This window comes from Sander lucioperca, chromosome 3 (assembly GCF_008315115.2).
Source record: "Sander lucioperca isolate FBNREF2018 chromosome 3, SLUC_FBN_1.2, whole genome shotgun sequence".
Taxonomy (NCBI): domain Eukaryota; kingdom Metazoa; phylum Chordata; class Actinopteri; order Perciformes; family Percidae; genus Sander; species Sander lucioperca.
In genome coordinates this window covers 2,698,342-2,718,818 of record NC_050175.1, presented here as the reverse complement: position 1 = coordinate 2,718,818, position 20,477 = coordinate 2,698,342, and the positions used below count along the sequence as shown (strand labels likewise).

General features: G+C 50.6%; 1 long non-coding RNA gene across 2 annotated transcripts in view; it reads left to right on the top strand.

Moving 5' to 3' along the window:
• The window catches only part of LOC118494784, a 19,594-nt gene extending 18,814 nt beyond the window's left edge, over positions 1–780 (top strand). For both annotated transcript variants that reach the window (XR_004896972.1, XR_004896973.1), the window contains exon 5: positions 680–780. This is a non-coding gene — a long non-coding RNA (uncharacterized LOC118494784). The remainder of the gene's footprint in view (positions 1–679) is intronic.
• Positions 781–20,477: the final 19,697 nt, after the last annotated feature.

Below are 20,477 nucleotides of genomic sequence, written 5' to 3'. Positions count from 1 at the left end.
TTTAAGTGTCAGATTATAAACCGCTGGTGTCTTCTCCTTGCTCACTAGCACTTCAACCGGGCTGGTCTTTGCCATCTGGCAACACAGCTTGTTCCAGGCCTTGCAGTGGATGGCCACCACATGGTTGTCATCCTCGCAGAGTCACTGGGCCAGGTCTTCACAAAACGGCTTAATTAGCTCCAGCTGAGGAGGGTTGTGGTCTTCGAATGGGTACTGTGCAACTCTGCAGTTAAATATGGCAGCATTGTAGTGTCTTTCTGCGCAGAGGTTGTAGATTTCGTAATGGTTTTCATGCTTTAAGAACAGCAAACAAACTTCTGCTGGAGAGTAAGTTTTGTTTTATCTTTTTCAGCAATTGATGAACTTAGCCTTTCTAAACACAGCGGAAACTGCTCATCATATCTGTAGAAGTGGGCTTTTAAATGGTCAAAATTTGGGTACGGTAAACCTGCAGCATCGGGCGCAGCATCATCTCCGGTCGGTTGGATGACTCTCTGTAGCCCACGTAGTCTTAACCCTCAAACGGCCCTTTAACCTTGTGGGGTCCAGCGTTTTGGCCCCACAAAGCAGACAGAGACACACGCACTGAATTGTCAGGCAATGCAAGGTGTTGAGCTGTGTTTCCAAATGGGCTAAGGTTATGCAAAAATGACCGTCAATGTTGTGTTTTTACTTTCAGGGCTCGTCGCTCCGGGGTTGACGCCACCCGGCTTCTCGACGGGACACCGCTTGTGGATGGAAGCTGCCGAGACGACCGTCGGGAGGCGGGCGAAATGTGACGGCAGGTATGCAGGCAGACAGAGGCACACACACACACACACACACACACACAGACACACACACACACACACAGACACACAAACAGACACACACACACACACACACACACACAGAGACACACACAGACACACACGCACACAGACACACGTACACACAGAGACACATACAGACACAGACAGACAGACAGACACACAACACACAGAGACACACACACACACACACACACACACAACACACACAACACACAGAGACACACACACACACACACACACAACACACAGAGACACAGACACACACACACACACACACACACAACACACAGAGACACAGACACACACACACAACACACAGAGACACAGACACACACACACAACACACAGACACACACACACACAGACACAACACACAGAGACACAGACACAGACAGACAGAGACACACACACACACACACACACACACACACACACACACACAACGCACAGAGACACACACACACACACACACAGACACACAAACAGACACACACACACACACACACACAGAGACACACACACAGACACACACGCACACAGACACACGTACACACAGAGACACACACAGACACAGACAGACAGACAGACAGACACACAACACACAGAGACACACGCACACACACACACACACACAAACACACAGACAGACAGACAGACAGCAGACACAGACAGACAGACAGACACACACACACAGACACACACATGCACACACAGACAGAGACACACACACACACACACACACACACACACTAATGTAATGTTATAACTAATTATTATCATTATTACGGACAATGAATGGTAAAAATGGTCTTACGGTTATAAGCGTTAATAACTAATATTATACATAATAACCCTGTAATTTAAAGCGTAGAGCAATTTGTTTTTTTAAGATGATTGAAATGAACACTTTAAATGAATTAACCACTCGGGGCTGTTACATGAAATGAAGAAAAATACAAGTTCCCTGAACTTCCAAATTGGTTAGCAAAGTTGCAACATTTAACAGAATTAATTACAATATTTCTTTTAACTTTGGACTAACTTTTGGCATCTCATGTAAAGACTACACATTTGCTCTTTTATGCTGAAAGGACAGGGAGCTTTATTGCGAAAGGGTGACCCACTTCCTGCCTGCCTGTCTGCTTGTGTGGGCTCTTGACTACCTTACATATCCCGGTAACCATCAGCGAATATGCTGATGGTTACCGGGATATGTACAGTTGTACCACTTGGAACCACTGGGGGTCTCTGATGTGCCTGCAGCTATCGGTACCCCCTACCGACATCCGGATTCATCCCTTATCCCTAACCCTAACCCTAACCCCCTAACCCTAACCCCCCGGCCATGTGTAAGACGGGTCAGGTGAGACTACTGTCCTCCTCGACGGCCATGTATAAGACGGTCAGGTGAAACTACTGTCCTCCTCGACGGCCATGTGTAAGACGGATCAGGTGAGACTACTGTCCTCCTCGACGGCCATGTATAAGACGCGTCAGGTGAAACTACTGTCCTCCTCGACGGCCATGTGTAAGACGGGTCAGGTGAAACTACTGTCCTCCTCGACGGCCATGTATCAGACGGTCAGGTGAGACTACTGTCCTCCTCGACGGCCATGTGTAAGACGGCTCAGGCGAAACTACTGTCCTCCTCAACGGCCATGTGTAAGACGGTCAGGTGAAACTACTGTCCTCCTCGACGGCCATGTATAAGACGGTCAGGTGAGACTACTGTCCTCCTCGACGGCCATGTATAAGACGGTCAGGTGAGACTACTGTCCTCCTCGACGGCCATGTATAAGACGGTCAGGTGAGACTACTGTCCTCCTCGACAGCCATGTATAAGATGCGTCAGGTGAAACTACTGTCCTCCTCGACGGCCATGTATAAGACGGTCAGTTGAAACTACTGTCCTCCTAAACAGACATGTATAAGACGGTCAGGTGAAACTACTGTCCTCCTCGACGGCCATGTATAAGACGGTCAGGTGAGACTACTGTCCCCCTCGACGGCCATGTGTAAGACGCGTCAGGTGAAACTACTGTCCTCCTCGACCGCCATGTGTAAGACGGTCAGGTGAGACTACTGTCCTCCTCGACGGCCATGTGTAAGACGGGTCAGGTGAAACTACTGTCCCCCTCGACGGCCGTGTGTAAGACGGGTCAGGTGAGACTACTGTCCTCCTCGACGGCCATGTATAAGACGGTCAGGTGAGACTACTGTCCTCCTCGACGGCCATGTATAAGACGGTCAGGTGAGACTACTGTCCTCCTCGACGGCCATGTATAAGACGGTCAGGTGAGACTACTGTCCTCCTCGACGGCCATGTATAAGACGCGTCAGGTGAAACTACTGTCCTCCTCGACGGCCATGTATAAGACGGTCAGGTGAGACTACTGTCCTCCTCGACGGCCATGTGTAAGACGGTCAGGTGAGACTACTGTCCTCCTCGACGGCCATGTATAAGACGCGTCAGGTGAAACTACTGTCCTCCTCGACGGCCATGTATAAGACGGTCAGGTGAGACTACTGTCCTCCTCGACGGCCATGTATAAGACGCGTCAGGTGAAACTACTGTCCTCCTCGACGGCCATGTATAAGACGGTCAGGTGAGACTACTGTCCTCCTCGACGGCCATGTGTAAGACGGGTCAGGTGAGACTACTGTCCTCCTCGACGGCCATGTATAAGACGGTCAGGTGAAACTACTGTCCTCCTCGACGGCCATGTGTAAGACGGTCAGGTGAGACTACTGTCCTCCTCGACGGCCATGTATAAGACGCGTCAGGTGAAACTACTGTCCTCCTCGACGGCCATGTGTAAGACGGGTCAGGTGAAACTACTGTCCTCCTCGACGGCCATGTATCAGACGGTCAGGTGAGACTACTGTCCTCCTCGACGGCCATGTGTAAGATGGCTCAGGCAAAACTACTGTCCTCCTCAACGGCCATGTGTAAGAAGGGTCAGGTGAAACTACTGTCCTCCTCGACGGCCATGTATAAGACGGTCAGGTGAGACTACTGTCCTCCTCGACGGCCATGTATAAAACGGTCAGGTGAGACTACTGTCCTCCTCGACGGCCATGTATAAGACGGTCAGGTGAGACTACTGTCCTCCTCGACAGCCATGTATAAGATGCGTCAGGTGAAACTACTGTCCTCCTCGACGGCCATGTATAAGACGGTACTGTCCTCGACGGCCATGTATAAGACGGTCAGTTGAAACTACTGTCCTCCTAAACAGCCATGTATAAGACGGTCAGGTGAAACTACTGTCCTCCTCGACGGCCATGTATAAGAAGGTCAGGTGAGACTACTGTCCCCCTTGACGGCCATGTGTAAGACGGGTCAGGTGAAACTACTGTCCTCCTCGACGGCCATGTATTAGATGGTCAGGTGAGACTACTGTCCCCCTCGACGGCCATGTGTAAGACGGGTCAGGTGAAACTACTGTCCTCCTCGACCGCCATGTGTAAGATGGGTCAGGTGAGACTACTGTCCTCCTCGACGGCCATGTGTAAGACGGGTCAGGTGAGACTACTGTCCTCCTCGACGGCCATGTATAAGACGGTCAGGTGAGACTACTGTCCTCCTCGACAGCCATGTATAAGATGCGTCAGGTGAAACTACTGTCCTCCTCGACGGCCATGTATAAGACGGTACTGTCCTCGACGGCCATGTATAAGACGGTCAGTTGAAACTACTGTCCTCCTCGACAGCCATGTATAAGACGGTCAGGTGAAACTACTGTCCTCCTCGACGGCCATGTATAAGAAGGTCAGGTGAGACTACTGTCCCCCTCGACGGCCATGTGTAAGACGGGTCAGGTGAAACTACTGTCCTCCTCGACGGCCATGTATAAGACGCGTCAGGTGAAACTACTGTCCTCCTCGACGGCTGTGTATTAGATGGTCAGGTGAGACTACTGTCCCCCTCGACGGCGATGTGTAAGACGCGTCAGGTGAAACTACTGTCCTCCTCGACCGCCATGTGTAAGATGGGTCAGGTGAGACTACTGTCCTCCTCGACGGCCATGTGTAAGACGGGTCAGGTGAAACTACTGTCCCCCTCGACGGCCGTGTGTAAGACGGGTCAGGTGAGACTACTGTCCTCCTCGACGGCCATGTATAAGACGCGTCAGGTGAAACTACTGTCCTCCTCGACGGCCATGTATAAGACGGTCAGGTGAGACTACTGTCCTCCTCGACGGCCATGTATAAGACGGTCAGGTGAGACTACTGTCCTCCTCGACGGCCATGTGTAAGACGGGTCAGGTGAGACTACTGTCCTCCTCGACGGCCATGTATAAGACGGTCAGGTGAGACTACTGTCCTCCTCGACGGCCATGTATAAGACGGTCAGGTGAGACTACTGTCCTCCTCGACGGCCATGTGTAAGACGCGTCAGGTGAAACTACTGTCCTCCTCGACGGCCATGTATAAGACGGTCAGGTGAGACTACTGTCCTCCTCGACAGCCATGTATAAGACGGTCAGGTGAAACTACTGTCCTCCTCGACGGCCATGTGTAAGACGGGTCAGGTGAGACTACTGTCCTCCTCGACGGCCATGTATAAGACGGTCAGGTGAGACTACTGTCCTCCTCGACGGCCATGTATAAGACGCGTCAGGTGAAACTACTGTCCTCCTCGACGGCCATGTATAAGACGCGTCAGGTGAAACTACTGTCCTCCTCGACGGCCATGTATAAGACGGTCAGGTGAGACTACTGTCCTCCTCGACGGCCATGTGTAAGACGGGTCAGGTGAGACTACTGTCCTCCTCGACGGCCATGTATAAGACGGTCAGGTGAAACTACTGTCCTCCTCGACGGCCATGTGTAAGACGGTCAGGTGAGACTACTGTCCTCCTCGACGGCCATGTATAAGACGCGTCAGGTGAAACTACTGTCCTCCTCGACGGCCATGTGTAAGACGGGTCAGGTGAAACTACTGTCCTCCTCGACGGCCATGTATCAGACGGTCAGGTGAGACTACTGTCCTCCTCGACGGCCATGTGTAAGATGGCTCAGGCAAGACTACTGTCCTCCTCAACGGCCATGTGTAAGACGGTCAGGTGAAACTACTGTCCTCCTCAACGGCCATGTATAAGACGGTCAGGTGAGACTACTGTCCTCCTCGACGGCCATGTATAAGACGGTCAGGTGAGACTACTGTCCTCCTCGACGGCCATGTATAAGACGGTCAGGTGAGACTACTGTCCTCCTCGACGGCCATGTATAAGACGCGTCAGGTGAAACTACTGTCCTCCTCGACGGCCATGTATAAGACGGTACTGTCCTCGACGGCCATGTATAAGACGGTCAGTTGAAACTACTGTCCTCCTCGACAGCCATGTATAAGACGGTCAGGTGAAACTACTGTCCTCCTCGACGGCCATGTATAAGACGGTCAGGTGAGACTACTGTCCCCCTTGACGGCCATGTGTAAGACGGGTCAGGTGAAACTACTGTCCTCCTCGACGGCCATGTATAAGACGCGTCAGGTGAAACTACTGTCCTCCTCGACGGCCGTGTATTAGACGGGTCAGGTGAGACTACTGTCCCCCTCGACGGCCATGTGTAAGACGCGTCAGGTGAAACTACTGTCCTCCTCGACCGCCATGTGTAAGATGGGTCAGGTGAAACTACTGTCCTCCTCGACCGCCATGTGTAAGATGGTCAGGTGAGACTACTGTCCTCCTCGACGGCCATGTGTACGACGGGTCAGGTGAGACTATTGTCCTCCTCGACGGCCATGTATAAGACGGTCAGGTGAGACTACTGTCCTCCTCGACAGCCATGTATAAGACGCGTCAGGTGAAACTACTGTCCTCCTCGACGGCCATGTATAAGACGGTACTGTCCTCGACGGCCATGTATAAGACGGTCAGGTGAAACTACTGTCCTCCTCGACAGCCATGTATAAGACGGTCAGGTGAAACTACTGTCCTCCTCGACGGCCATGTATAAGACGGTCAGGTGAGACTACTGTCCCCCTCGACGGCCATGTGTAAGACGGGTCAGGTGAAACTACTGTCCTCCTCGACGGCCATGTATAAGACGCGTCAGGTGAAACTACTGTCCTCCTCGACGGCCATGTATTAGACGGTCAGGTGAGACTACTGTCCCCCTCGACGGCCATGTGTAAGACGCGTCAGGTGAAACTACTGTCCTCCTCGACGGCCATGTGTAAGACGGGTCAGGTGAGACTACTGTCCTCCTCGACGGCCATGTGTAAGACGGGTCAGGTGAAACTACTGTCCCCCTCGACGGCCGTGTGTAAGACGGGTCAGGTGAGACTACTGTCCTCCTCGACGGCCATGTATAAGACGCGTCAGGTGAAACTACTGTCCTCCTCGACGGCCATGTATAAGACGGTCAGATGAGACTACTGTCCTCCTCGACGGCCATGTATAAGACGGTCAGGTGAGACTACTGTCCTCCTCGACGGCCATGTGTAAGACGGGTCAGGTGAGACTACTGTCCTCCTCGACGGCCATGTATAAGACGGTCAGGTGAGACTACTGTCCTCCTCGACGGCCATGTATAAGACGGTCAGGTGAGACTACTGTCCTCCTCGACGGCCATGTGTAAGACGCGTCAGGTGAAACTACTGTCCTCCTCGACGGCCATGTATAAGACGGTCAGGTGAGACTACTGTCCTCCTCGACGGCCATGTATAAGACGGTCAGGTGAAACTACTGTCCTCCTCGACGGCCATGTGTAAGACGGGTCAGGTGAGACTACTGTCCTCCTTGACAGCCTTGTATAAGACGGTCAGGTGAGACTACTGTCCTCCTCAATGGCCATGTATAAGACGCGTCAGGTGAAACTACTGTCCTCCTCGACGGCCATGTATAAGACGCGTCAGGTGAAACTACTGTCCTCCTCGACGGCCATGTATAAGACGGTCAGGTGAGACTACTGTCCTCCTCGACGGCCATGTGTAAGACGGGTCAGGTGAGACTACTGTCCTCCTCGACGGCCATGTATAAGACGGTCAGGTGAAACTACTGTCCTCCTCGACGGCCATGTGTAAGACGGTCAGGTGAGACTACTGTCCTCCTCGACGGCCATGTATAAGACGCGTCAGGTGAAACTACTGTCCTCCTCGACGGCCATGTGTAAGACGGTCAGGTGAAACTACTGTCCTCCTCGACGGCCATGTATAAGACGGTCAGGTGAGACTACTGTCCTCCTCGACGGCCATGTGTAAGACGGTCAGGTGAAACTACTGTCCTCCTCGACGGCCATGTATAAGACGGTCAGGTGAAACTACTGTCCTCCTCGACGGCCATGTATAAGACGGTCAGGTGAGACTACTGTCCTCCTCGACGGCCATGTATAAGACGGTCAGGTGAGACTACTGTCCTCCTCGACGGCCATGTATAAGACGGTCAGGTGAGACTACTGTCCTCCTCGACGGCCATGTATAAGACGCGTCAGGTGAAACTACTGTCCTCCTCGACGGCCATGTATAAGACGGTACTGTCCTCGACGGCCATGTATAAGACGGTCAGTTGAAACTACTGTCCTCCTAGACAGCCATGTATAAGACGGTCAGGTGAAACTACTGTCCTCCTCGACGGCCATGTATAAGAAGGTCAGGTGAGACTACTGTCCCCCTTGACGGCCATGTGTAAGACGGGTCAGGTGAAACTACTGTCCTCCTCGACGGCCATGTATAAGACGCGTCAGGTGAAACTACTGTCCTCCTCGACGGCCGTGTATTAGATGGTCAGGTGAGACTACTGTCCCCCTCGACGGCCATGTGTAAGACGCGTCAGGTGAAACTACTGTCCTCCTCGACCGCCATGTGTAAGACGGTCAGGTGAGAATACTGTCCTCCTCGACGGCCATGTGTAAGACGGGTCAGGTGAAACTACTGTCCCCCTCGACGGCCGTGTGTAAGACGGGTCAGGTGAGACTACTGTCCTCCTCGACGGCCATGTATAAGACGCGTCAGGTGAAACTACTGTCCTCCTCGACGGCCATGTATAAGACGGTCAGGTGAGACTACTGTCCTCCTCGACGGCCATGTGTAAGACGGTCAGGTGAAACTACTGTCCTCCTCGACAGCCATGTATAAGACGGTCAGGTGAGACTACTGTCCTCCTCGACGGCCATGTATAAGACGGTCAGTTTGAAACTACTGTCCACCTCGACGGCCATGTATAAGACGGTCAGGTGAAACTACTGTCCTCCTCGACGGCCATGTATAAGACGGTCAGGTGAGACTACTGTCCTCCTCGACGGCCATGTGTAAGACGCGTCAGGTGAAACTACTGTCCTCCTCGACGGCCATGTATAAGACGCGGCAGGTGAAACTACTGTCCTCCTCGACGGCCATGTATAAGACGGTACTGTCCTCCTCGACGGCCATGTATAAGACGGTCAGGTGAAACTACTGTCCTCCTCGACAGCCATGTATAAGACGGTCAGGTGAAACTACTGTCCTCCTCGACGGCCATGTATAAGACGGTCAGGTGAGACTACTGTCCTCCTTGACGGCCATGTGTAAGACGGGTCAGGTGAAACTACTGTCCTCCTCGACGGCCATGTATCAGACGGTCAGGTGAGACTACTGTCCTCCTCGACGGCCATGTGTAAGACGGGCTCAGGTGAAAACTACTGTCCTCCTCAACGGCCATGTGTAAGACGGGTCAGGTGAAACTACTGTCCTCCTCGACGGCCATGTATAAGACGGTCAGGTGAGACTACTGTCCTCCTCGACGGCCATGTATAAGACGGTCAGGTGAGACTACTGTCCTCCTCGACGGCCATGTATAAGACGGTCAGGTGAGACTACTGTCCTCCTCGACAGCCATGTATAAGATGCGTCAGGTGAAACTACTGTCCTCCTCGACGGCCATGTATAAGACGGTACTGTCCTCGACGGCCATGTATAAGACGGTCAGTTGAAACTACTGTCCTCCTAAGACGGCCATGTATAAGACGGTCAGGTGAAACTACTGTCCTCCTAAACAGCCATGTATAAGACGGTCAGGTGAGACTACTGTCCCCCTCGACGGCCATGTGTAAGACGGGTCAGGTGAAACTACTGTCCTCCTCGACGGCCATGTATAAGACGCGTCAGGTGAAACTACTGTCCTCCTCGACGGCCGTGTGTAAGACGGGTCAGGTGAGACTACTGTCCCCCTCGACGGCCATGTGTAAGACGCGTCAGGTGAAACTACTGTCCTCCTCGACGGCCATGTGTAAGACGGTCAGGTGAGACTACTGTCCTCCTCGACGGCCATGTGTAAGACGGGTCAGGTGAAACTACTGTCCCCCTCGACGGCCGTGTGTAAGACGGGTCAGGTGAGACTACTGTCCTCCTCGACGGCCATGTATAAGACGCGTCAGGTGAAACTACTGTCCTCTCGACGGCCATGTATAAGACGGTCAGGTGAGACTACTGTCCTCCTCGACGGCCATGTGTAAGACGGGTCAGGTGAAACTACTGTCCTCCTCGACCGCCATGTATAGACGGTCAGGTGAGACTACTGTCCTCCTCGACGGCCATGTATAAGACGGTCAGGTGAAACTACTGTCCTCCTCGACAGCCATGTATAAGACGGTCAGGTGAAACTACTGTCCTCCTCGACGGCCATGTATAAGACGGTCAGGTGAGACTACTGTCCGCCTCGACGGCCATGTATAAGACGGTCAGGTGAAACTACTGTCCTCCTCGACGGCCATGTATAAGACGCGTCAGGTGAAACTACTGTCCTCCTCGACGGCCATGTATAAGACGGTACTGTCCTCCTCGACGGCCATGTATAAGACGGTCAGTTGAAACTACTGTCCTCCTCGACAGCCATGTATAAGACGGTCAGGTGAAACTACTGTCCTCCTCGACGGCCATGTATAAGAAGGTCAGGTGAGACTACTGTCCCCCTTGACGGCCATGTGTAAGACGGGTCAGGTGAAACTACTGTCCTCCTCGACGGCCATGTATCAGACGGTCAGGTGAGACTACTGTCCTCCTCGACGGCCATGTGTAAGATGGCTCAGGCAAAACTACTGTCCTCCTCAACGGCCATGTGTAAGACGGTCAGGTGAAACTACTGTCCTCCTCGACGGCCATGTATAAGACGGTCAGGTGAGACTACTGTCCTCCTCGACGGCCATGTATAAGACGGTCAGGTGAGACTACTGTCCTCCTCGACGGCCATGTATAAGACGGTCAGGTGAGACTACTGTCCTCCTCGACAGCCATGTATAAGATGCGTCAGGTGAAACTACTGTCCTCCTCGACGGCCATGTATAAGACGGTACTGTCCTCGACGGCCATGTATAAGACGGTCAGTTGAAACTACTGTCCTCCTAAACAGCCATGTATAAGACGGTCAGGTGAAACTACTGTCCTCCTCGACGGCCATGTATAAGACGGTCAGGTGAGACTACTGTCCCCCTTGACGGCCATGTGTAAGACGGGTCAGGTGAAACTACTGTCCTCCTCGACGGCCATGTATAAGACGCGTCAGGTGAAACTACTGTCCTCCTCGACGGCCGTGTGTAAGACGGGTCAGGTGAGAATACTGTCCTCCTCGACGGCCATGTATAAGACGGTCAGGTGAGACTACTGTCCTCCTCGACGGCCATGTGTAAGACGGGTCAGGTGAAACTACTGTCCCCCTCGACGGCCGTGTGTAAGACGGGTCAGGTGAGACTACTGTCCTCCTCGACGGCCATGTATAAGACGCGTCAGGTGAAACTACTGTCCTCTTCGACGGCCATGTATAAGACGGTCAGGTGAGACTACTGTCCTCCTCGACGGCCATGTGTAAGACGGGTCAGGTGAAACTACTGTCCTCCTCGACAGCCATGTATAAGACGGTCAGGTGAGACTACTGTCCTCCTCGACGGCCATGTATAAGACGGTCATTTGAAACTACTGTCCACCTCGACAGCCATGTATAAGACGGTCAGGTGAAACTACTGTCCTCCTCGACGGCCATGTATAAGACGGTCAGGTGAGACTACTGTCCGCCTCGACGGTCATGTGTAAGACGCGTCAGGTGAAACTACTGTCCTCCTCGACGGCCATGTATAAGACGCGTCAGGTGAAACTACTGTCCTCCTCGACGGCCATGTATAAGACGGTACTGTCCTCCTCGACGGCCATGTATAAGACGGTCAGTTGAAACTACTGTCCTCCTCGACAGCCATGTATAAGACGGTCAGGTGAAACTACTGTCCTCCTCAACGGCCATGTATAAGAAGGTCAGGTGAGACTACTGTCCCCCTTGACGGCCATGTGTAAGACGGGTCAGGTGAAACTACTGTCCTCCTCGACGGCCATGTATAAGACGGTCAGGTGAGACTACTGTCCTCCTCGACGGCCATGTGTAAGACGGGTCAGGCAAAACTACTGTCCTCCTCGACGGCCATGTGTAAGACGGGTCAGGTGAAACTACTGTCCTCCTCGACGGCCATGTATAAGACGGTCAGGTGAGACTACTGTCCTCCTCGACGGCCATGTATAAGACGGTCAGGTGAGACTACTGTCCTCCTCGACGGCCATGTATAAGACGGTCAGGTGAGACTACTGTCCTCCTCGACGGCCATGTATAAGACGCGTCAGGTGAAACTACTGTCCTCCTCGACGGCCATGTATAAGACGGTACTGTCCTCGACGGCCATGTATAAGACGGTCAGTGGAAACTACTGTCCTCCTCAACAGCCATGTATAAGACGGTCAGGTGAAACTACTGTCCTCCTCGACGGCCATGTATAAGAAGGTCAGGTGAGACTACTGTCCCCTCGACGGCCATGTGTAAGACGGGTCAGGTGAAACTACTGTCCTCCTCGACGGCCATGTATAAGACGCGTCAGGTGAAACTACTGTCCTCCTCGACGGCCGTGTATAGACGGTCAGGTGAGACTACTGTCCCCCTCGACGGCCATGTGTAAGACGCGTCAGGTGAAACTACTGTCCTCCTCGACCGCCATGTGTAAGATGGGTCAGGTGAGAATACTGTCCTCCTCGACGGCCATGTGTAAGACGGGTCAGGTGAAACTACTGTCCCCCTCGACGGCCGTGTGTAAGACGGGTCAGGTGAGACTACTGTCCTCCTCGACGGCCATGTATAAGACGCGTCAGGTGAAACTACTGTCCTCCTCGACGGCCATGTATAAGACGGTCAGGTGAGACTACTGTCCTCCTCGACGGCCATGTGTAAGACGGGTCAGGTGAAACTACTGTCCTCCTCGACAGCCATGTATAAGACGGTCAGGTGAGACTACTGTCCTCCTCGACGGCCATGTATAAGACGGTCATGTGAAACTACTGTCCACCTCGACGGCCATGTATAAGACGGTCAGGTGAAACTACTGTCCTCCTCGACGGCCATGTATAAGACGGTCAGGTGAGACTACTGTCCGCCTCGACGGCCATGTGTAAGACGCGTCAGGTGAAACTACTGTCCTCCTCGACGGCCATGTATAAGACGCGTCAGGTGAAACTACTGTCCTCCTCGACGGCCATGTATAAGACGGTACTGTCCTCCTCGACGGCCATGTATAAGACGGTCAGTTGAAACTACTGTCCTCCTCGACAGCCATGTATAAGACGGTCAGGTGAAACTACTGTCCTCCTCGACGGCCATGTATAAGACGGTCAGGTGAGACTACTGTCCCCCTTGACGGCCATGTGTAAGACGGGTCAGGTGAAACTACTGTCCTCCTCGACGGCCATGTATCAGACGGTCAGGTGAGACTACTGTCCTCCTCGACGGCCATGTGTAAGATGGCTCAGGCAAAACTACTGTCCTCCTCAACGGCCATGTGTAAGAAGGGTCAGGTGAAACTACTGTCCTCCTCGACGGCCATGTATAAGACGGTCAGGTGAGACTACTGTCCTCCTCGACGGCCATGTATAAAACGGTCAGGTGAGACTACTGTCCTCCTCGACGGCCATGTATAAGACGGTCAGGTGAGACTACTGTCCTCCTCGACGGCCATGTATAAGACGCGTCAGGTGAAACTACTGTCCTCCTCGACGGCCATGTATAAGACGATACTGTCCTCCTCGACGGCCATGTATAAGACGGTCAGTTGAAACTACTGTCCTCCTCGACGGCCATGTATAAGACGGTCAGGTGAAACTACTGTCCTCCTCGACGGCCATGTATAAGACGGTCAGGTGAGACTACTGTCCCCCTTGACGGCCATGTGTAAGACGGGTCAGGTGAAACTACTGTCCTCCTCGACGGCCATGTATAAGACGCGTCAGGTGAAACTACTGTCCTCCTCGACGGCCGTGTATTAGATGGTCAGGTGAGACTACTGTCCCCCTCGACGGCCATGTGTAAGACGCGTCAGGTGAAACTACTGTCCTCCTCGACCGCCATGTGTAAGATGGGTCAGGTGAGAATACTGTCCTCCTCGACGGCCATGTGTAAGACGGGTCAGGTGAAACTACTGTCCCCCTCGACGGCCGTGTGTAAGACGGGTCAGGTGAGACTACTGTCCTCCTCGACGGCCATGTATAAGACGCGTCAGGTGAAACTACTGTCCTCCTCGACGGCCATGTATAAGACGGTCAGGTGAGACTACTGTCCTCCTCGACGGCCATGTGTAAGACGGGTCAGGTGAAACTACTGTCCTCCTCGACAGCCATGTATTAGACGGTCAGGTGAGACTACTGTCCTCCTTGACGGCCATGTATAAGACGGTTATTTGAAACTACTGTCCACCTCGACAGCCATGTATAAGACGGTCAGGTGAAACTACTGTCCTCCTCGACGGCCATGTATAAGACGGTCAGGTGAGACTACTGTCCGCCTCAACGGCCATGTGTAAGACGCGTCAGGTGAAACTACTGTCCTCCTCGACGGCCATGTATAAGACGCGGCAGGTGAAACTACTGTCCTCCTCGACGGCCATGTATAAGACGGTACTGTCCTCCTCGACGGCCATGTATAAGACGGTCAGTTGAAACTACTGTCCTCCTCGACAGCCATGTATAAGACGGTCAGGTGAAACTACTGTCCTCCTCGACGGCCATGTATAAGAAGGTCAGGTGAGACTACTGTCCCCCTTGACGGCCATGTGTAAGACGGGTCAGGTGAAACTACTGTCCTCGACGGCCATGTATAAGACGCGTCAGGTGAAACTACTGTCCTCCTCGACGGCCATGTATTAGACGGTCAGGTGAGACTACTGTCCTCCTCGACGGCCATGTATAAGACGCGTCAGGTAAAACTACTGTCCTCCTCGACGGCCATGTATAAGACGCGTCAGGTGAAACTACTGTCCTCCTCGACGGCCATGTATAAGACGGTACTGTCCTCCTCGACGGCCATGTATAAGACGGTCAGGTGAGACTACTGTCCTCCTCGACGGCCATGTATAAGACGCGTCAGGTAAAACTACTGTCCTCCTCGACGGCCATGTATAAGACGCGTCAGGTGAAACTACTGTCCTCCTCGACGGCCATTTATAAGACGGTACTGTCCTCCTCGACGGCCATGTATAAGACGGTCAGGTGAGACTACTGTCCTCCTCGACGGCCATGTGTAAGACGCGTCAGGTGAAACTACTGTCCTCCTCGACGGCCATGTATAAGACGGTCAGGTGAGACTACTGTCCTCCTCGACGGCCATGTGTAAGACGCGTCAGGTGAAACTACTGTCCTCCTCGACGGCCATGTATAAGACGGTCAGGTGAGACTACTGTCCTCCTCGACGGCCATGTATAAGACGGTCAGGTGAAACTACTGTCCTCCTCGACGGCCATGTATAAGAAGGTCAGGTGAGACTACTGTCCTCTTTGACGGCCATGTGTAAGACGCGTCAGGTGAAACTACTGTCCTCCTCGACGGCCATGTGTAAGACAGGTCAGGTGAAACTACTGTCTCCCTCGACGGCCATGTGTAAGACGGGTCAGGTGAGACTACTGTCCTCCTCGACGGCCATGTGTAAGACGGGTCAGGTGAAACTACTGTCCCCCTCGACGGCCATGTGTAAGATGGGTCAGGTGAGACTACTGTCCCCCTCTACGGCCATGTATAAGACGGGTCAGGTGAGACTACTGTCCCCCTCCACAACATTTTAAAAGTCATCTTTCCATTCGGATTCTTATTGCCATCCATTTCGGCGTCTCTCGCTTGCCATCCACTCAAAACCTACTGTTAGCCTACTACTCTTTGACTGGCTCCAAGCCCAAACTAGAGCCGGTGTGGTGTTGTAGTTTTTCTAACGTTACTAGTTGTTGCAACAGAATGTGAAAAAAACGACAAAGTTTGCTAGGCCAAAAAGAGCGTTAATCTCTCGATAAAAAAATTTACGCCGTTAAAATGGGTTTGCTTTAACGCCGTTAATAACGCGTTTAACTGACAGCACTAGTATATATAGGTTAGGTTATGTCTATACATAGTGGTAGTGGGATAAACCCCCGACACATTTGAATATCACTCCTGTTGGTCAGATTTAATGTTCATATCATTATTTTTTTTTACATTTGTCAGTCATCAGTGTTTATTTTAAATGTAAACTGTTAAATATAATATTAAAATACATTTTGAAGCAGAAACACTTACATTTGAAGGATTATAGTTCTTAATCAGCTCATTTGTCTCTATTTTGCTTTTTGATATCTGTCTTCATTGCAAGAGGATCTAAAAAAAAATCTAAATTAACATTTTGGAATGATACAAACTCCAACACAAAAGTTATTTGAAATGCTTTAAGTATGTATGTAATAAAACCGAAACTCTAAACAGAATACAGAGTCCAACAAAGAAGGAAATAGTCATCTGAAGTCTAAACATGCTAACAGATTATTGATAAGTGTTTACAGAGCTGTAGCAGAGCCAAAGTAGCTCACTTTATTATAACTAACTTTATCGGTTATGGTTAAAATAAAACCCTGATAACCTAATCACATTTGATATGGCCAAATATTAGCCCAGATAATTGGCCAGGGCCGATAATTGGCTGATCCCTATTCCACTCTAGTGCTCACTGCTGAGAAATATTTTTTTTCTGTTAATGTCTTTTTATTTTTCACCAGGACCCAGAATTCCCCGGAGTGGTTGTCCTGCCAATCGGTGCGTTTGGAAGCACACTAGACTACTAGTACCAGCTGCTGAGGTGGAACATCGACCTCCTGAAGATCATCCAGCTCGGCCTCCTGTTTATGAACCAGGACGGAGACTATCCCCCCGGCACCACCACGTGGCACTTCAGCCTCACGTAGGCGCACCGTCTCCATGCACCTTTCTAATGGTCAGCTACTATTTCTAGTCACTGTTCCATTATCTTTATTGTGACTATTATCGCCACTGTTCATCACCCCCCCAACCGGCACCGTCAGACACCGCCTACCAAGAGTCTGGGTCTGTCCCAGGTTTCTTCCTAAAAGGGAGTTTTTCCTCACCACTGTCACACTGAATGCTTGCTCTTGGAGGAATTCCTGGAATTGTTGGGCCTTATAAATTATAGAGTGTGGTCTAGACCTACTCTATCTGTAAAGTGTCTTGAGATAACTCTTGTTATGAATTGATAATATAAATAAATTGAATTGAATTGAATTAATGGTTAGAGGGCTGTCCAACTCATTTTAGTTCATGGGCCACACCCCCCTCATTTGATCTCAAGTAAACCATTCCAGAAAGATCAGAAACTTTATCTGCCGCAGAGTTTCTTGTCAGCTTGATGTTGTAGGAAAAAAGATAATGTTCCAGACCTGGGAGAGAGGGGTAATATTCAGAGAAAAAACTCAGAATTATCCGTATGTTTAACACCCTGATTAGAATCTAATTGATGGTTGAGCTTGATGATAGCACTCCCTGATTGTCTGTCTGTCTGACTGAGACAGAGACAGGTAGGGACTGTCTGTCTGTCTGACTGAGTCAGAGACAGGTAGGGACTGTCTGCCTGTCAGACTGAGACAGAGACAGGTAGGGACTGTCTGTCTGTCAGACTGAGACAGAGGCAGGTAGGGACTGTCTGTCTGTCAGACTGAGACAGAGACAGGTAGGGACTGTCTGTCTGTCGGACTAAAACAGAGACAGGTAGGGACTGTCTGTCTGTCAGACTGAGACAGAGACAGGTAGGGACTGTCTGTCTGTCGGACTGAGACAGAGGCAGGAAGGGACTGTCTGTCTGTCAGACTGAGACAGAGACAGGTAGGGACTGTCTGTCTGTCAGACTGAGACAGAGGCAGGTAGGGACTGTCTGTCTGTCAGACTGAGACAGAGACAGGTAGGGACTGTCTGTCTGTCGGACTAAAACAGAGACAGGTAGGGACTGTCTGTCTGTCTGACTGAGACAGAGACAGGTAGGGACTGTCTGTCTGTCAGACTGAGACAGAGACAGGTAGGGACTGTCTGTCTGACTGAGACAGAGACTTGTGTATATTCTACTGTGTGTTAACTAATAATACTAACTAAACTATTTTTTTTTATTAAGCCCCACTTACGCACTTTTTACGAGGATTCTGACATTCACTAATGTTTTCTGATCTTGGATTTGTTCTTAGCTATGAACAAAATCTACGAACACTGAAGAGTACTCTCACGCACATTTGAGTGATGACAGTTTGCTCCAAATAATTGGTTACTGCATTTTATTTAATTCTACAGTCATTTACAATTATAGTATTCTACTGTAATGTATTTCTGATCATTTGTTGGAAAAAAAAAAAAAAATCATAGTAGGCTATGCAAAGAAACACTAACACTACAATTTACATCAGCAATTACACTGATTAAATCCTGCGTTACTTGGTGATTGATCACTATTTATAGGGCCAAAATGGAGTGGTTTTTACTTTGTTACATTTTGCAGCAAATATCTATACTTTCTACTCCACTACATTTCTACAACGTTCCATTACATTTTCTGATCAGTTTTTCCCCCTGCCAAAACGTCTTCCTGACCGTCACACGTTTGTCTCACCAGTGAAGTTTGGTTGCTATAGATACTGTATATATGGAGCACCGCCGATCCTTCTTTGGCTTCCAGGCCAGCTCCGGTGCTCCAGAGCCGGGCGCAGCGCCGCTGACCCTCGGTAATACAGCCTCCGGTAAAAATGAACACTTTTTTTGCTTACTTGCATGGTTAAAGGAAATAAAACCGTCTTAAAATACATCCCTGAATAAAACCAACCACATTCTGATTCTAACAACATATATCCGTTTTATGCTGGTTAGGATAGGAACTTCTTTTAAAAGCCAGCTGGTTTTTAAAAGAAGTTTTGTTTTGTTTTTTAATACCTGTTTATGAAATGAAAATTGAATGACCAAAATATACACTGACCGTAGCAGATATCCCGCTTGACATTTAAGAGGAAGGAACTCGACGCTGTAATTGGTCGAACTTTTTAGTTTAGTTTCCCAGCATGCTCGTGGCTGCTACGCTGTTTGAGCCTAATACCATCAAGTGTTAGCCGGCTACTGCACGTCAACAAGTGAACTTTTCACGTAGTTTAAAGTGACAAATCGTATCACCGTATTTTCAATTCAATTTCAATTCAATTTTATTTATAGTATCAAATCATAACAAGAGTTATCTCGAGACACTTTACAGATAGAGTAGGTCTAGACCACACTCTATAAAGCCCCAACAATTCCAATAGTTCCCCCAAGAGCAAGCATTAGCAGTGGCTATTGCGACAGTGGCGAGGAAAAACTCCCTTTTAGGAAGAAACCTCGGCAGACCCAGACTCTTGGTGGGCGGTGTCTGACGGTTGGGGTTATGACGGTACAGGATGTAGCGTGGCACAGCAGAGCATGGGTGGACGCGGTGGACGCAGCAGGACGTAGCCGGGCATTGCAGGGAATCGCAGAGCGTAGCAGGGTGTAGCAGGTCCGTAGCCACAGCTGCACCCAAGACCCAGGTCTTGGTGTCGCCCTAATCCGAGGCGATGTTCTGGGCGAAGAAGAAACATAAGGACTCTGGGGAGTAAACTCCCCAGAGCTAGGTGAGTAACAAGCACTTCTGAGACATGATGTGCATAAAAGGAAACAAAAGAAAAGAGCGTGTCATAAGAAGGAACTTCCTCGGCAGTCTAGAATTATAACAGCATAACTAGGAGAGGCACTATATTATTGATTATACGATAGGTAAATCTGATGACTGTAAAGAGAAGCAGAGAAAAGCAGGGGTGCTGTGTCTGCAGCTATACACCCTGCCCCGCCGGTCTAGGCGTTCACTGCAACTCCTCACTCCCTAACTATAAGCTTTATCAAAGAGGAGAGTTTTCAGTTTAGTCTTAAATGTAGCGACGGTGTCTGCCCCCCGAACCCAGATTGGGAGCTGGTTCCACAGGAGAGGAGCCTGATAGCTGAAGGCTCTGCCTCCCATTCTACTTTTAGAGACTCTAGGAACCACAAGTAACTCTGCATTCTGGGAGCGTAGTGCTCTAGTGGGACAATAAGGTACTAAGAGGTCCTCAAGATATGAAGGAGCTTGACCATTTAGAGCTTTATAGGTCAGAAGAAGGATTTTAAATTCAATCCTGGATTTTACAGGAAGCCAATGGAGAGAAGCTAATACAGGAGAAATATGATCTCTTTTCTTAGTTCTTGTCTTGTCTGGATCAGCTGGAGAGTCCTAACGGACTTATTTGAGCATCCTGATAATAAGGAATTACAGTAGTCCAGCCTGGAAGTAACGAATGCATGGACTAGTTTTTCTGCATCGTTTTGAGACAGGATGT